General features: G+C 40.2%; 1 protein-coding gene across 1 annotated transcript in view; it reads right to left on the reverse strand.

The window, feature by feature from the left end:
* plxna2 (plexin A2) overlaps positions 1-5,783 on the reverse strand; it is a 216,764-nt gene extending 210,981 nt beyond the window's left edge. The window contains exon 1 of the mRNA XM_088007157.1: positions 5,147-5,783. The gene's annotated coding sequence lies outside the window, so the exon portion shown is untranslated. The remainder of the gene's footprint in view (positions 1-5,146) is intronic.
* Positions 5,784-6,000: the final 217 nt, after the last annotated feature.

The raw sequence follows: 6,000 nt of genomic DNA on the forward strand, positions 1-6,000 counted from the left end.
AACAAAATATGTCATTACTTTTGCAGCAATAGAAATAATTTTTGCAATTTCATCAAGTTCCACATCTTTGTAAAAACGTTGCATTTTACCTCAAACTTGTAATAACATGAGAATCTTTTCGGTCCCTGAAAAGAAAATAACTTTTCTTGTATCGAAAATAAATATGTATCGAAAAAAGATATTTGAGAAATTGAAACTTTATTTCTCCCTTCATTTACGGAATACGAAATTTACTCCTTTGGAAAACAAAAAGGACTTTTTACATCTAGATTGTCTTTTATCTTTATTTTGTCCCATAACAACCCAGATAAATGCGCACTCAGACAAATACCTAAAAGACTCATCTCATCTCTAAACTCCCTTGAATTTTATCTGGACTTTAGTTTTTAAACAGTACTTTACACAGACATACTTATAGAGCACAACAAAAAACATAAATAGTGAAAAGTGAACACAAAATGTGATTTCAGGTAACAGCTCCATGGCAGGAAGGAGCCTAGGGATAGTAAGAACTTCCACTTTAGGAGTGGCATTTTCTTTTTCAACTGCCCAATGTTTTTCACTGTGCATCATGAAAGAATGAAATGCAGAGTGGCATTGATTTCTGCACTCTGTGCCATGTGTTGCTCATACTGGGCAAGCTGCTACTTAACAATGTAGTGGCCTGTAGTCATCAATTTAAAACGGTTTCAACGATTGGATAAGTCACTGAAGCCTGCACACACAGCTACTCAAGACGATGAAAATGGCTTCGGCAGCATGACAACACCATTAAATGTGACCCTGTGGTGTTTTCCAACATCTGTTATTGTATGAAAATGATCAAAGCTGAAGAACAGATCTATGGTATATGTATGTTGAAAACATGAGGGGTTCATCTTCACTAGAGGATTAGCAACCAAATCAGAGACCCTTTGGCACCAAGTGGGTATGTGCTGGTAAGATTGTGTTGTGTGAAGCAGCAAACAAACCAGATAAATGTTCCTCCAAGTACAAAAACTCTAAAAGACTTTGAACAATGTAAAAATTTCTCTCAGTTTAGCAGTCTGAATGAACTCTGAAGAAAACACTGGTTCCTTTAACAGCTTTATTCACCGTTTGCAAAAATCTAACTCTGAGCCAACTTTCCATGGTAAAACTTTCACACCAAAGAGTGCCATTAACACCACCTTGCAGTGGTAAAATGTGGAGTATTCACTGCTAATACCAGGCTTGTGTGCTACTGATTACTGAGGCTGGTAAAGATGCAAATCCCCTCAACATATCCGCCAAGTGCATTTCTATAATACGTTACATCATTTCAGGAGGAATATTTGTTGCATTTCTGTTTAAAATGAAAGACATTAGATAATGTAATTGCCAAATTACGTTATTTTGTTAAATCTCAAAATGAAATGATGAAGCAGAGAAATTCTCTCCGCTAATGTCGAAAATAAAACAGTTTGCAATTGTGTTGTTTTCATGAAATAAACAATTAAAATCACACATAAATTAGTTTGTTCACACAATAAGACATACCACGCTACGATCCTCCAACTACTTCCTGTTTTCTTCTTCATGGTTTTCACCAGTGGCTCATGTGATGCAAAAAAAGTGTTTCCATTGCAATTCTGTGAAATAAAATAATTTCACCTCATCCTAACGCCAAAACTTTTTATTGATAAACGAGTAATTTCAAAATTGCCATGTTTACAATTCATTTTTGAAATATTAAATTGTGTGATTATATGGTCAATGGAAACACAGCTTGTTAAAAACCAGCAATGTGCAGCAGGGGAATCTTATCCCTTAGGTTAAAATTATGTGCAACATGTGTAACAACTATAGAAAAATGGAAAAAAGAATACAGATTTCAATATAAAAAGTAATATTTAGCTTTGAATATTTGAAGCTAGCACACTGATTCCTGTTTCAAGTAGGTTACTGTATCAATGTTTTATCTGTCAATAGGACTGTTATGACACAACAATATGAGCGTATGTTTTATTGGAATCAACAACTATTTCAGGAACCATCTCCAAATTAAGACTTGATTCCAAAAAGTGGAGAGATTTTAGTGACATTGTCACAATTAACAGATAAACAAGAAGCACAGAGCTATGATAAGGAAATAAATTATTTTTGCTCTTCTGCTGTTTTTTTTTTCTAAAAACTGAACTGACTAAGCATCCTCTCTGGCTGCTTTCCATTTGCTCACTGTCACCTAAAGACCCAGATCTGCGTTTATGTCGATTCTCACGTGCTTACACTCACCAAAGTGCAGATTGCAGACACAAACATGTACATAACGAGGCTGAATGAGCAGAGCTTGTGTGGGTCAAGGAGATTGAGATCTCAGTTGTGACAGCTGGACAGTTGAGAGGTTCAGATAAACAGCCTGCAGGAAGCCAAGATGGGAGGCCAATGGCATTAAAACAAACACTTTGCTATTTGCACACTCCAGCAGATAGGGGAAAGAAGGACCTATATCTATCAGAGAAAGAGTCACTGAAGCCACAAAAGCTCCATTATGTGCATGTTTGCGTGCATGTGGAAGCAAATAGACAGTTGGGACGGCGGGGGTTGCTGCAAATGATGATGGGGGGTTAGGGAGAAATCGGGTCTGCGTTCAGAATACAAAACCGCTGAACACATTTGCAGCATTCACTCATTAAGAAATAGGTCAAGGATTCTGCTCGCATGCATAGCAACTTGTCAAAATCTCTCAAGCTGAACTGTGGCAAGCCTCTCTGCCTTAAGGGGGGGAATCCGTAGAGGAGCGAGCACTGTGGTCTGCCAACACAGACCACAGTGCTGTGACATATAGCACACAGAAAATAAGCAACAATTCGACGCAAAGTCCAATTGTGGAATGCAAACGATCTCAACTCATTGCTCTTCATCAACAGAGGACGCTCTTGAGCCAGCGGAGTTTGTCGCAGATGCTGATGGATGCTGATAGTGGCAGTGGTAGCTGAGGGTTATGACAGTCTTCAGAAAGCCTGCAGTCCATTAGGGAAGCACTTGCTCTTACAGCAGTAAAGGTCACTTTTCTAAATGAAGTAACAGTGATTAAAAAGACATTTTAGGGGTGAAAACCAGTTCCATCCTGCCCGGACTTTGATCTATCTATAAATAAAATCATCACTCTGCATTTTAAGCAAGCAAGACGGAATATTTTCCAATGGGAAATCTGGTCAATCTGGACAGACTTGTGCAAACTGCTTTACTGGACACATAATAAACTAATGCTTCGAAAGATATTACAACGTCTTGCAGCAACTTTGGAAAACAAGCCCAGTCCGAGTAATTTCTACCCAGCTCGGTAAGGTTAACCTTATTGATCGTATCAACGTGTGATGTTGAGGTTCACGAAAGGCAATCTCGGATAGAAAGACTTCAAAGGCACCGCTTTAAAAAAAAAAGAGAATTATTTAGAAAGAAGAACAAACCTGCTCTTCTTTATGTTGGTTCATTAAACCTGTCAACAATAGCACAAACGCCTAAAAGTCAAGGTAAATTTGAGTGACTGAAGCTTAGTGAGGGTTTATAAGTGGCAAAAAGAAAAAAAAAATCCAAGCGCAAGACAAAGAATAGTTTCTTAATGATATAAGAGTTACTGAAAAGCTCAGCTGGTCTGAGAGAGCAACAACACATAGACCCTGCTTCTTTTTCATTATTAGATTGGAGTTAATTAGGTGAGCATAATCAGCATGTTATAATCTAAACAATTGTGTGAGCTAGTTTGTTCTTCTAAAGGGAGCCGAATGACACCCCCTCCCTAGCTAGCGGTTGCTTTGGGGAGGGGAGACGCAAGGCTGTGTCCCTTTGAGATGGATATTAAAATAATTGTGTGCGGGGGGTCATGCTTCAGAGGCTCCAAAAATGTGATTTTGCCAGGAAGGAACTGGTTTTGATTGCAAGGGCAGAGGGATTAATATGCTACCCATCAGCGGCAGCAGATGTAAGTCATTTTCATGCAAATGCGAGGCAATTTTCTACTTAAGACAACATTTATTTTCTTTGGAGTCACTGTCATGGGTGCTCACCAGGACACTGGGAGTCTGACAGAGAATTAAGATTTGTAGGTGCATCGGCTGAATTGGACAGATGAGGTCTGGAGCCGTCCATGGAGCTCTATGCTGATGACAGTAAAGGGCAATAATGTAATAACACAACTGACAGAGGTCTGATAATGTGAACTAGATTAGTGATCCGGAGAGACCAAACCAAGGAAGATATTTATGAGTCAGAAAATCATTTCTGTCTCAGATTCAAGGCTCACTTGTTGCAGGGAAGCAGGTCAAAGTCAACAGCCTGACAGAGCAAGTTAAGATTGTCAACTGAATGGACTTTGAGTCTAATTTACTTGATTAAGGTCAATGAGTCAGAATCGTTTGACTGCAGAATTGTGATGACTGTAAGCAAAAGGAAGTAAAATCTTCGAAGACTGATCAGGGCAACACATGCCGAAAGAATTTAAGAGCCAAGAATGCTGCAAACCTGAATTCTCGTCTAAGTTGGAAAAGTTGGAAAGAAATTAGGATTTCCAATCTCAGTTTTCATGCATCTTGGCACGCTCTCCGCCGGTTTTCACACTGCTGCTGGGTTCAGGTGATGACACAATCTGTTTCTCATCAAGTATAATCAGGTGTTTGAGTTAAAATTCAATTGAAATGGAATTTCTGTCATACATGTAATGATTTTAGGGAAAAAATAAAAGTGTTTAAATTTTGTATTAAAACTGTATTAACTGTTATGGATGAAGATGCAAAAATTATAGATTTTTTTTTGTTTTTGTTTTTTGTTTTTAAACATAAAAGACAGCCAGGCAAATATGCCAAGACTCTGGTCCATGTGCCGAATCTGCAGGTTACTGCTCTGCTGTAAAGGTTTGATTCATAATAAGACTATGTGTGATGAACGTTTGTTTGGGCGTCAGAGTGTGAGCTGTGGCACCGACACAATGTAAAACAGGCTGCCACCTTATCAAAGCCTGCAGCCAGAGATGATAAATGTCTCTTCCCGGTTGTCTCTATGCAGTGTCGGAAATGAGCTCTCCTGCAGTGTCGAGAGGGGCTGTTTTGTGGCACTCAGTGTGAGATTCCAGCAAATAAAAATTCCCATAAAGGCAGATTTATCCGAAACAACTGAGGTGATCACTCACCTCTTCATTTTTAAACTGGATCTCCTGGTTCCTTCAAGACAGGCAGTTGTTGATGCGCTCCACTCACATCCACGGAAAGAAGAAGGGGGTGAAAAAACGATCCCAAATGCGCTCAGTACAAGGTTGTAAGGGAAATCACAAATGCAGTGTTAGTTGTTTCAGTCCCTTTAATGCAGGGTAGCCTCTCTGCAGGAAGGACCTGTTAAGCGGTGGCGTCATTCATTCAAAGTGGACACCTTGGACGTAGCAGCTGATTGCGAATGCAGCGCGTAAACTTCACAGCAGAGCCCGGGCGTCAGCATCTGAACTGACCTCCTGTAACGTTAACTTCAGCGGACCGTGTCAGTGCGGCAGCGGTGCATTCCTTCGGGTTCCGCAGTCAGCCTTCCTCCGGTGCGGCTCTACGCTGCGAGCCTCCAAGCCGCAGCCAGGCTCGCCATCACCCGCCGGTAGAAGAAGAAACGTGTTAGCGTCGGTGCAGACCCGCAGCGTGGCTTCCTCACAAGGCTCTGCCGGACTCACACTCACAGAAGACTGGCGGCTCCATCAGAGTACAGCGGTGTGTTGTAGCTGCGTGTTTGCGTGCGTGTGTATGCGTGTGTGCTGCCATTGGCACAGAGCGCGCCTAAACCCAGCCCACTCACACTCCAGCTCATTACGGCGTTAACTGTTTCCGCCCAGAATTACACATTTTGTACATAATTTGAAAACTTTGTGTATGCAAAAAATAAATCTGAATTATGTCCTTGAAATAAAAGCTTTACCAAACACAGATTCATATATATTTTTAGATGCACTAGTTAAGATTTAGTTTGATAAAAGGTGAAACATTTTTCAAAGTTTTCCCTTATTGT

The sequence above is a fragment of the Poecilia mexicana genome, unplaced genomic scaffold (assembly GCF_051168715.1).
Source record: "Poecilia mexicana isolate PSO_F unplaced genomic scaffold, ASM5116871v1 scaffold_7, whole genome shotgun sequence".
Lineage (NCBI taxonomy): Eukaryota > Metazoa > Chordata > Actinopteri > Cyprinodontiformes > Poeciliidae > Poecilia > Poecilia mexicana.